This window comes from Physeter macrocephalus, chromosome 11 (genome assembly GCF_002837175.3).
Source record: "Physeter macrocephalus isolate SW-GA chromosome 11, ASM283717v5, whole genome shotgun sequence".
NCBI classification, from domain to species: Eukaryota; Metazoa; Chordata; class Mammalia; order Artiodactyla; family Physeteridae; genus Physeter; species Physeter macrocephalus.
In genome coordinates, this window is record NC_041224.1 from 180,884,508 (window position 1) to 180,897,276 (window position 12,769).

The following is a 12,769-nucleotide window of genomic DNA, read 5'->3' on the forward strand; positions in this document are numbered from 1 at the left end:
CCCCCCCCCCCCCCCACACACACACACATCACAGACCCCTCGTCCTGGTCTGAGGCCTGAACCGCATTCTGCTCTCCTCCTGGGATCCGCCTAGGGCCCCTGTGGGAAGGAGAGAAGCCGGTGCTGGGCCCAGACAGTCATTCCTTCATTCATTTCTGACCTTGACTGTGTTCTCCGTGCTGGACTTGAGGCTACTAGGTTGCATCTCCCTGCCCGCAGGCAGCTTGTTAGAGGTCATGACAGAATGCAATTAGGGCAATTTAGTCTCCAAGTCTTGTTCTTCCCCAAGCGTCCTACCCTCGGCATTCCCTTCCGCACTCCCGGAACATCATTTCTGCGGGATGCAGCCCCTCCCTACCAGCCGCTGTGCAGGGTCCCCTTAGCAGCCCTCCCTCCTCTCCCCGCCCCCACACACTTCAGGTGCTTCCAGTTTCCCCCATTATTCATGATGCTCTCACATCAGTCAGGGTCCTGTGGGAAAACAGATGGCTTCCGCAAATTAGGGAAATTCCAGGAGGGTTACTTACAAAGGGGGACTGCTTACCGAAGGGGCAGGGCCGCGGGGGTAAGGGAACCAGGGGGAGAGTGTAAGCCTCCAGGACCAGCACAGGGGGGACAATTACCACCCGTAGGGCTGGAGGGAAGCAGGAGGGGAGGTCACCAGCAAATGAAAAAAGAGAGTCACCAAGGGGATGCCTGACCTTGAGAGCAGTGACGTTGGGTCAAGTGACAGCCTGTCCAAGGCCCCCTGACCTCCCACTAGGGCACTTCACTGGGCCAACCCACTGGGTTCTGAGTACCAGGAACCTGTGGATGCAGTCCCTGGAGATGGGCCTCCCCTGGAGAGTAGCGGAGATTCAAACATAGTTCTAATGCTAAATCCTGCACTCTATACACACTTTATGTTGTTTCATGAGCTTAGAATCCATTTCACAATAACTACTTTGTTATTTTGTAGCAAGAAGTTAACCAAATGAGCTTTCACATAGGAGTTATGCCTTTGGACTGTGGAGCTAGACCACCTGCTATTTAGGTCTGGCTGTGTAATTTGGGGTAAGTTATGCAAACTTTCTGTGCCTTAGTTTGCTCATCTGTGAAATGGGGATAATAACAGTGCCTTCCTCAAGGATTTTTGTCTGGATTACATAAAATGATAAGTGTGGCACACAGTGAATGCCAAACGGGCATTCGCTGTTACCCTGAACTGGGTGAGATGCTGCTGCCAGAGTAGGAGGGTCCCTGGTCTCAGAACCACTGTGCTCATCCACTGATCTGCAGCCTTGGGTGCCCGGGTATGCCAGCCTGACCTTAAAAAGCCCCCACCAGCTGAAGAGCAGTGTCTACTCCCCCTCCCGCCTCCTCGCAGTTTCCTCTGCACAGACACAACACAGCACAATCCGGAACGGGGTGATCTGTCCGTTTTGCCAACCCCAAAGAAGGCATCTGGCAGCAGGGTTGGCCCTCTTGGTATGTGGAGAGAACGTGACTGACTGCTGCCATTTGTACCGGGATGCCTGAGACAACTCTGGACAAGTTCTGGAAACTCCTTCAAGTGAATGAGGAGGGCGCTGACTTGCCTCATAGGAGCCAGAAGGGTAATTGCCAACCCCTTAGCCTGCCTGGCTGAGCAAGGAGGGCGGTTCAGCTGAATGAGGTGTGAAGAGCACGTCAAGGCCATGTGGGAGCCTTGCTGGAGAACATTGGTCTTGACAGATGGGTCCCGCTGGGCCAGAAGGGGGATTTACACAACACACACACACACACACACACACACACACACACACACACACACACGCAGAGGTATAGGTCACAGCTCATCACTTGCTTGTCACCTCCCCAATCGGCTTCTAATGCTCTCGGCCAGAAGGGGGATTTACACAACACACACACACACACACACACACACACACGCAGAGGTATAGGTCACAGCTCATCACTTGCTTGTCACCTCCCCAATCGGCTTCTAATGCTCTCTATAGTGATTAGAGTCAGAAAGATCTGATTCAAATTCCAATTCAAAAATGCAAATGTGCAAAAATAGTTCTGTTTGGACAAAATACCTCACTTTATGTTTAAAATTAATTCATATTCTTATCAAAATAATCCACGGATTTGATTTTTTTAACATTTAATTTTTTTTTAACATCTTTATTGGAGTGTAACTGTTTTACAATAGTGTGTTAGTTTCTCCTTTACAACAAAGTGAATCAGTTATACATATACATATGTTCCCATATCTCTTCCCTCTTGTGTCTCCCTCCCTCCCACCCTCCCTATCCCACCCCTCTCATGGTCACAAAGCACAGGGGTGATCTCCCTGTGCTATGCGGCAGCTTCCCACTAGCTATCTAATTTACATTTGGTAGTGCATATATGTCCCTGCCACTCTCTCACTTCGTCACAGCTTACCCTTCCCCCTCCCCATGTGCTCAAGTCCATGCTCTAGTAGGTCTGTGTTTTATTCCCGTCCTACCACTATAAGATTTAATTTTTAATTTATTTTTGGCAGCGTTGGGTCTTCCTTCCTGCACCCAGGCTTTCTCTACTTGTGGCGAGCGGGGGCTACTCTTCGTTGCGGTGCGTGGCCTTCTCATTGCGGTGGCTTCTCTTGTTGCGGAGCACGGGCTCTAGGTGCGCGGGCTTCAGTAGTTGTGGCACGTGGGCTCAGTAGTTGTGGCTCGTCGGCTCTAGAGCGCAGGCTCAGTAGTTGTGGTGCATGGGCTTAGTTGCTTCGCGACCTGTGGGATCTTCCCGGACCAGGGATTGAACCCACTTCCTCTGCATTGTTTTTTTTTTGGTTATTGTTTTTTTTTTTTAAAGAATCAATTTTATTTATTTTTGGTTGCGTTGGGTCTTTGTTGCTGCACGCAGGCTTTCTCTAGTTGCGGCGAGCGGGATCTACTCTTCGTTGCGGTGCGCGGCCTTCTCATTGCCTGTGTCCCCTGCATTGGCAGGCGGATTCTTAACTGCACCATCAGGGAAGTCCCTCTTCAAAATCTTTTGCTCATTTTTTTATTGGGTTGTTTGTCTTATTATTGAGTCATAAGAATTCTTTATATATTCTGGATACACATCCTTTATTAAGTTTATATTTTTGCATAGCTCTATAACCAGAGCCCTAATAAAACCAACAATGATACTAATAAAGATACTAACACAGTCATTTCTCCACTGGCCTTAGCACCTAAAATCGCAGCTAGTCTCTCCTTTGCAGCCTTAGGCTTTACGCTTCTGCTTCCTCCTTGGAGATGTTGACCCTTGAAGATGTTCACCTCTAGAAGAGACTAGTTTCATCAACAATAAAAATACAATCTAGAGGTAGCTTTCTTTATCCATCAAAGACAAAATGTTTTAATATGAGAGCACACCTTTGCAGCTTCTTCATCTGCACACTCAGCTTCCCCAGACAGATTGAACACAAAGGGGAGGGAAGTGGTCCTATACTACATTATTCTTGCTCTAAAGGAAGACTTTTCTGTGGGATTTTTCAGCTTACCTAATTTTTCAAGGCCTTCACATATTGCTAAGGCCCTCTTTTAATTGTTGTAATCCTTGTCCTTGCTGACTTCAAAAACATTAATATACTGGGAAAAACTGCATAAGAACTACCCAACTTCTGGGTTGTACTTATGCCTCGCCACTGCTTACCAATCACCTGTGAGCTAATATGCATAAATAAAACACGTGTCAGGGACTTCCCTGGTGGCGCAGGGGTTAAGAATCCGCCTGCCAATGCAGGGGACACGGGTTCAATCCCTGGTCTGGGAAGATCCCACATGCTGTGGAGCAACTAAGCCCGTGAGCCACAACTACTGAGCCTGCATGCCACAACTACTGAAGCCCGCGCGTCTACAGCCCGTGCTCCATAGCAAGAGAAGCCACCGCAATGAGAGGTCCGCACACCACAACAAAGAGTGGCCCACTCGCCGCAGCTAGAGAAAGGCTGCGTGCAGCAACGAAGACCCAACACAGCCAAAAATAAAATAAATTAATTAAAAAAAAAAAAACACGTGTCGAAGCAAAACAGTCTGTACACAGCTTGGCTCAGCAGTGAACAGTATTTACAAGGGTACAATAATGGAATCCTGAATATTGTTTAAACCAGAAATATAAGTGTGTTGTGTAAAGGGAAAAGGCATTTTGGGAGAGGGCAAGTAAGACTGCTAAATTCTCATCTGCCATAATAGGGAGCCAGTTGATAATATCTAGAATTGAAAACTCAAGAAATAACAGTAGAAGCATAATATTTATAAATATGAAGGTCTCTCACACACACACATAAAAGAATTGAAAGGGGTCGCCCCTGGAGCTTGTGAGTCAGAGATGAGCCTGTGGGTTTTTCATCAGAAGCGTTTGCATACTATTTGCCTCATTAAAAATCAAGTGGGCAGGACGTCCCTGGTGGCGCAGTGGTTAAAAGTCTGCCTGTCAATGCAGGGGACACAGGCTCGAGCCCTGGTCCGGGAAGATCCCACATGCCGCGGAGCAACTAAGCCCGTGAGCCACAACTTCTGAGCCTGCGCTCTAGAGCCTGCGAGCCACAACAACTGAGCCCATGTGCCGCAACTACTGAAGCCCGTGCGCCTAGAGCCCGTGCTCCACACCAAAAGAAGCCACCCCAATGAGAGGCCCGCACACCGCAATGAAGAGTAGCCCCGGCTCAACACAACTAGAGGAAGGCCGCATGCAGCAACGATGACCCAATGTAACCAAAGAATAAATAAATAAATAAATAAATTTATTTTTAAAAAAAGATTTTGAAGAGACACTTTGGCAGAAATATATATCACATATAAGCACATGAAAAGATCGTCATTGGTTGTCATCAATGAGATACCATCACACACCTGCTATAAAGGCTAAAATGAATAAGACTGACAATATCTAGTGTTGACAAGGAGGTGGGGCACCTGGAACTCTCATACATGGCTGTTGGGAATGAAAAATGGTTCAGCCCGTTTGAAAAAGTTTGACATTTTCTTTTATTTTTTGAAATTGAAGTATAGTTGATTTACAATATTATGTGAGTTTCAGTTGTACAGCAAAGTGATTCAGTATAATATATATATGTATATATATATTTCAGGTTATTTTCCAGTGTAGGTTCTTATAATATATTGAATATAGTTCCCTGTGCTATACAGTGAATCCTTGTTGCTTAACTATTTTATGTAGAGTAGTTTGTATCTGTTAATCCCATACTTCTAATTTATCCCTCCCCCTCTCCCTTTCCTTTTTGATAACCATGAGTTTTTTCTTTCTATGTCTGTGAGTCTGTTTCTGTTTCGTATATAGATTCATTTGTACTATTTTTTAGATTCCACATGTAAGTGATACATGATATTTGTCTTTGTCTGACTTACTTCACTTAGTATGATAATCTCTAGGTTCATCTATGTTGCTGCAAATGGCATTATTTCATTCTTTTTCATGGCTAAGTAATATTCCATTGTATATATATACCACATCTTTTTTAAAAATTTATTTATTTATTTATTTATTTTTGGCTGTGTTGGGTCTTTGTTTCTGTGCGAGGGCCTTCTCTAGTCGCGGCGAGCGGGGGCCACTCTTCATCGCGATGCATGGGCCTCTCACTATCGCGGACTCTCTTGTTGTGGAGCACAGGCTCCAGACGCGCAGGCTCAGTAGTTGTGGCTCACGGGCCCAGTTGCTCCGCAGCATGTGGGAGCTTCCCAGACCAGGGCTCGAACCCGTGTTCCCTGCATTGGCAGGCAGATTCTCAACCACTGCGCCACCAGGGAAGCCCCCACATCTTCTTTATCCATTCGTCTGTTGATGGGCACTTGGGTTGCTTCCATGTCTTGGCAACTGTAAATAGTGCTGCTATGAACACTGGGGTACATGTATCTTTTTGAATTAGAGTTTTCATCTTTTCTGGGTATATGCCCAGGAGTGGGATTGCAGGATCATATGGTAACTCTATTTTTAGTGTTTTAAGGAACCTTCATACTGTTCTCCATAGTGGCTGCACCAATTTACATTCCCACCAACAGTGTAGGAGAGTTTCCTTTTCCAGCATTTATTATTTGTAGACTTTTTGGTGATAGCCATTCTGACCGGTGTGAGGTGATACCTCATTGTGTTTTTGATTTGCATTTCTCTAATAATTAGTGATATCGAGCATCTTTTCATATGCCTGTTGGCCATCTCTATGTCTTCTTTGGTGAAACATTTATTTAGGTCTTCTGCCCATTTTTTTGATTGGGTTGTTTGTTTTCTTGGTATTGAGTTTTATGAGCTGTTTACATATTTTGGATATTAACCCCTTGTCAGTCACATCATTTACAATATTTTCTCCTATTCCATAGGTTGTCTTTTTGTTTTGTTGATGGTCTCCTTTGTCATGCAAAAGATAATAAGTTTGATTAAGTCCCATTTGTTTATTTTTGCTTTTATTTCTTTTGCCTTGGGAAGATGATCTAACAAAATATTCCTACAATTTATATCCAGGAAGGTTTTGCCTATGATCTGTTCTAGGAGTTTTATGGTGTCAAGTCTTATATTTAGATCTTTAAACCATTTGGAGTTTATTTTTGTATGTGGTGTTAGGGAGTGTTCTAATTTCATTGACTTACATGTAGCTGTCCAGCTTTCCCAGCACCACTTGTTGAAGAGACTGTCTTTTCTCCATTGTATTTTCTTGGCTCCTTTGCCATAGATTAATTGACCATAGGTGTGAGTTTATCTCTGGGCTCTCAGTTTGGTATTTTCGTGTGTGTGTGTATTTATAAAATGAGAAGCTGTCCCACTTCTAGTCATTTACCCTCGAGAAATGAAAATATAAGTTCACACAAAGGCCTGTACACAAAGACCTGCATATAGGCAGCTTTAGTCATAATAACCCCAAACTGGAAATAACCCAACCTCTATTCAAATGGTTAATGTGGTACCTCTGTACAATGGAATATGACTCCAGCAATAAAAAGGGACAAACTAAGTGATATACACAGTAAAATGGATGCATCTAAAATAGTATTATGCTAAATGAATGGATTCAGACACAAAAGATTACATACTGCATGATTCTATGACATTCTGGGAAGTCATAGGGACAGAAATATCATAAGGACAGTAATTAGATCAGTAGTTCCTGAAAGATTAAGGGGAAATGACTGCAGTAGGGTCTGAGGCAACTTTTGGGGATGATGGAAATGTTCTATATCTTGATAGTGGTAGTGGTTACATGACTGTTTACGTGTTTAAAATCTCATCAAATTATACACTTCAAAAGAAAAAATTTTACTATGTACAAACTATACCTCAATAAACCCAACTTCTTAAAGATGTTCCACAGGTTTTAAGTGTCTAACCCTCTTTTCTCTGTAAGCCCGGTTATTTTTTAGTGAATGACTTTACAGAAGGCAAGATTTTAAAGGAACATTTATATATAATTATAGCAAAAATATCTCAGTTATGATTACATCTCCTTTCCTCTATAATTTTTTGTTCTTCTAGGGGTTATATGGATGGGTTGCTCTCAAGTCTGCCACATGGCTGTTGTCCCTTGACCTGTCTCCTGCATGGGTTATCTGTTTCCTGTATCCTTTGTCAACCTCTTTCTTGAGTTTGCATCTTCTTCATGGCAAAGCACATCTACCAGTAGCTTACTGAGGTAGGGTGCGTAGGAGGTGAATTTTCTAAGACTTTGCATCCTGAAAGTGTCTTTATTCTGCTCTCACAATTAACTGATAGTTTGGCTGGGTATAGAACTTCAGGTTGGAAATCATCACTATCAGAATTTCGAAGGTGTCAATTCCATTGTTATCTTGCTTCCAGTATTTTTGTGGAAGAGATTCTGCTACCTCTTCCTTTGAAAATGACCTGCTTTTTTCTCCTTGGAAGTCTTTCTTTTCCCTCCTTTTTTGGTCGTGCCACGCAGCTTGTGGGATCTTAGTTCCCTGACCAGGGATCGAGCCCAGGCCCCCTGCAGTGGAAGCCCAGAGTCCTAACCACTGGACCGCCAGGGAATTCCCCTCTTTGGAAGTTTTTGTCTTTATACCCATTGGTTTGACATTTCAAGATGAAGTGCACTGATGTGAATTTTTATCTATTAATTATGCTGGTAACTTGGTGGGATTTTATTTCATCTGGATACTTATATCCTTCCATTCTGGGAGTTTTGCTTAATATTTTTCTTCGATAATTTCATTTCTTCTGTTTTCTATTTTTTTTTCTTTGTGGAATTCCTGATGTTCAGATGTCGGACCCCCTGGTTTAGTCTTTTAATTTTCTTATTAAAATTTCTCTCCTCATTTCTATCTCTGTCTTTTGGGAGATTTCTTCAACTTGATGAAATGATGATCCCAAGATGATCTTATCCAGTTTCATGGCTTTAAATGCTATTTGCACACTCATGACTCCAGCCTGGCCCTCTCCCCTAAATTCTATATTCCTCTATCTAACCAGCTTCTCAGCATCTCTCCTTGCATATCTAATAAACATCTTGGCTTAATAGATCCAAAACTGAATGTCCGGTTTCTAACTCCCTGTGCTAGGCTGAACAATGGCTCCCAAAATATAAATACTTCCTAATCCCCGGAACCTGTGGATGTTGCCTTATATGGCAAAAAGGACTTGCAGGTATGATTAAGTTAAGGCTCTTGAGATGAGGAGATGATCCTGTATTAAGTGAGTCCTAAATGCCATCACATGTGTCCTTATAAAAGCGAGGGGAGGGACTTCCCTGGTGGTCCATTGGTTAAGACTCTGCACTTCCAATGCAGGGGGCAAAGGTTCTATCCCTGGTCGGGGAACTATGATCCCACATGCCGCCAGGAGCGGCCAAAAAAAAAACAAAAAAGGGAGGGGAGACGGTCAGAGGAGGAAGTAGGAGATGTGACAGCAGAAGCAAGTGGTTGGAGTGATGTGAGGAAGGGGTCATGAGCCAAACAAAGCAGGTGGCCCCCAGAAGCTAGAAGACAAGGACACAGCTTTTCAGAAGGAACTGGCCCTGCTGACACCTTGCCTTTAGGCCAGTGAGACTGATTTCAAGCTTCTGGCCTCCAGAACTATAAGATAAAAAATGTGCTGCTTTAAACCACCAAGTTTGCAGTAATGTGTTATAGCAGTGATCGGAAACGGGTACATTCCCCACCTCACTTCTCCCACAGACTTTCTCATGTCAGTTGAGGGCACCCCCATCTTTCCAATCGCTCAGGCCAAAACCTCAGAGTGGTCCTTGAGTCCTCTTTCACTCATACCCCATATCCAGTCTACCAGGAAATTCTTTCAGCTCTACGTTGAGAACATCTTCAGAATCTTACCAGGTCTTGCCACCTCCACGGCAACCACTCCAGGCCAAGGGGGCATCACCCCTTACTTGGATCACTACAAAAGCCTCCAAAATGGCCCCCCTGTTTCTGCTTTTGCTGCCCACTTACCCCCCACCCCCCACCCTTGAGCCCATTTTCAACCTAGCACCCAGCATGATCCTTTTAAAATGAATAAGATCATTTCACTCCTCTCTCTAAACTCTCACTGGCTCTTCATCTCACCCAGCAAAAGCCAAAGCCCCTCTGCAGCCTACAGGGTTGACACAACTGCCACCTCCCGTCCCCTCTCTCACCTCATGCCCAGCAACTGTCCCCTTGCTAACTCTAATCCAGCCACACTGGCCGCCTTGCTCGATTGTGCTAACCACGCTCCTGCCTCAGGGCCTTTGTAGCTGCTCTTCCCTCTGCTTGGGAAGTCCTCCCGGATTCCACATGAGCGAAGTTGACTCTAATTTGTGGAGTCCAGTGCAGAAATGAAAATGTGGGACTCCTCTTTCAAAGAGCAGTGGAAAAAAAGGTATCATTAAAAGTACCAAAATACAAAAGTTTTTCATTTCTTCCAAGAGAGAGGCTCTCTCTTGACCGGTCAAGGTCTTTTTAATTTGTTATTTAATGTTGCAGTCCCTGGGGCAAAGGGATGCTTGCCATGAACTTGCAGCCCCTGACGGGTACCCAGGGTCCCACGCTTGCGCATGCACAAATCACAGGCTGCTGAGTAACCCCTACTAGAAAAGCAATCTCCCCTTGCCATGGGTGACCCCCAAGGGGTTACAACCTCTGTACAAGAACTGCCAAATCCCCTACAGAACATGCTGTGTAGCTGGCCAGCATGGGGCAGGGACAGCCACCTCCACGTCCTACCCTGAGATGCTGTGGGGCATGTGTGACAGCCCCTGACCCTCCCTGTGCCCAGGTTCCCAGTGGGGGCAGAAGACGGCAGCAGTTGCTGGGCTGGTCTGTGTGTGTGGCTCTGATGGGGTCCGGGGCGCCAGCCAGCAGAGGAGTAGGCAGTCAAGAGGCAGCGAAACAGTGGGAGGGAAGGCTGTGCGTCAGTGAGCCCAGCTCCAGCCCCCAGGGCATTGGACTCCACTTACAAAACACACATCCAAAGGTAAGATTATCAAGACTCTCAAGACAGCGGGCAGAGCATAAGTCCTGGGTTGGGACCCTGTGCTGGTCCATAAAGCTGGTCCTAGACGTGCTTTCCTTGCTCCGTCTCATCAGTGAGGCCACCCCTGACCCCTCCCCCCATGCCTGGTACACCCTTTCCCTGCACTCCAGCTGGCATTGTACATACTGTTTAAAGCCTGCCTCTCACCTCTGGAACAGATGCTGCATGCGCGGGGGAGGTGGGGAAGAAATCTCCCCAGCACCTAGAACACCGCCCAGCACATAAGAGGTGCTCAATAAATATATTGAATGAACAAAAAAGTGAGTGAATAAGTGAATGAATGAGTGAATGAGTAGATGGATGGGCTTTCTTCCTGTGGCATCCATCCCTTTGCAGCTTCCTCGGACCTGCCAGCTCATCTCCCGCTGCTCTTCAAAACCACTGCCGGACTCTTGGGCTCTGTATCACATCCTGCTGCTGCCCTCGTGGCCTTGTTGCCAGGCCCTTGGCGCTGTGGAATTCTGCAAAGCGGCAGCTGTGACCCACTGCCCACTCAGCCTGTCTGAGCAGCCCCTTGGCCATTCTCAGCCCTGCCCCTCCTGAAATTCAGATTTTTAGCCCTAAGGGCCAGGCTCCTTTGTAGGTACTTGCCAACTTGGTAAAACTGTGACTCTCACAGAAAGATCCTACCACGTGACTCCCACTTTGTAGGTGGGTGAGGTGAGCAGGAGAGGTCGAGCAACTTCCCCGAGGCTGCACAGCTGCTGAGTGGCTGGGCGGGGACTTGAACCTGAGCCCCCCGGCTGGGTGCTTGTCCAGACTGGAGATGTTGGGTGGAGAGCGCCAGCCCTGGCAAAGCCTCCTGCCGGGAGCCTGCATTGTTCCTGGGATTAGGCTCTGGGGAGGCTGAGCTCCAGGCCGAGTGTCACCAGGGCTTGCAGCTCTTTCCAGGGGCTTCCAGAGCCTCGGCGGGGCGGGGCGGGGCAATGCCCACTTCCCTCATCTGGATAGGAAGCAGCCTGGGGACAGTACCTCGAAAAGGACAGGGGCGCTTCTTGGTGCTTCCAAGCTGGGGAGGGACTGCAGAGGGACTCGCCTCCCCCCATACCCCCAAGCGGCAGGGGCCCCAGGATAGGGACTGTGCAGGTGCTCTTCTCTGCTGAGGGTGACAGGCCACGCCTTACAGTGAGCAGCTCCAGCCATTCTGTCCCAAAGGCCCACAGTAGCACTGCAGGGCTCAGAGGAGGGGCCCGGACCCACCCTGCCCTGTAGAAGAGGAGGAACTAGGAACTAGGAGGGCAGATAAAGAGTTCCCATGGCCTGTGTTCCAGAACCCTGCCTGTTGGAAGCTTCCCAGCACCTCCTGCTGCCTCATGACCTCCCCAGAGGTTGAAGGGACTTGTCAGGTAACTCTGACATGGCTTCATGGCTGCATGAGTTTGCCTTCTGTCAGCTCCCTGAGGGCGCTTTTATGCACATTTTTATCCTCGCCACTTCCGGACCCTGGTAAGTGAGTGCTGCTACCACATCCCCATTGGATGGATGAGTAAACTGAGGCCAGAGAGGATCGATAACCTGCCACTCCTGCCACTCAAGTTCACACCCGCAGGAGAGGGCCTGGAGCCCACGAGCTCCCACACCTGCAGGCAGCAGCTCCTGTGCCTGCAGTTCCAACAGCAAAGCACCTCTGCCCAGGGCCCAGCTGAAAGGGTTGCCAGGCAGTGCTGCATGGGAGGTGGGGCTGGAGGGTGGCAGTCACGCCTGGGCCTGCAGGCACTGGCTCCGGGCCTGTTAGGCCAAAAAGGAATCCATTGGGTTACGTGTTGGACCCAGATTTCTCATCTCAGAGGGACTTTCATCTCTCCCACCAGCCAGTTGGGACCCCTGGTCCGCCAAGCCCTGCACCCTCTTGGCTGGGGGCCACTGACTGAGCTGGGTCCTAGCCGGGCACAGTGTGCTGCTCTGGGGTCTGGCCTTGTGGGTAAACAACAGTAGTGGGTGGTCTGGGAGGTGGTGATGCTCCCTAGGCCTCCTTGGTGCCCCCTTCAAAGCCCAGCGCAGAAGTGATCTGCTGCGGACCTGGGGGGGGTGGGGCGGGCACGTGGTGCCCCCTTCGGAGCTCAGCGCAGAAGTGATCTGCTGCTGACACGGGGGGTTGGGGCGGGCACGTGGTGCCCCCTTCAGAGCCCAGCACAGAAGTGATCTGCTGCGGACATGGGGGGGTGTGGGGCGGGCACGTGGTGCCCCCTTCAGAGCTCAGCACAGAAGTGATCTGCTGCGGACCTGGGGGGGGTGGGGCGGGCACGTGGTGCCCCCTTCGGAGCTCAGCGCAGAAGTGATCTGCTGTTGACACGGGGGGTTGGGG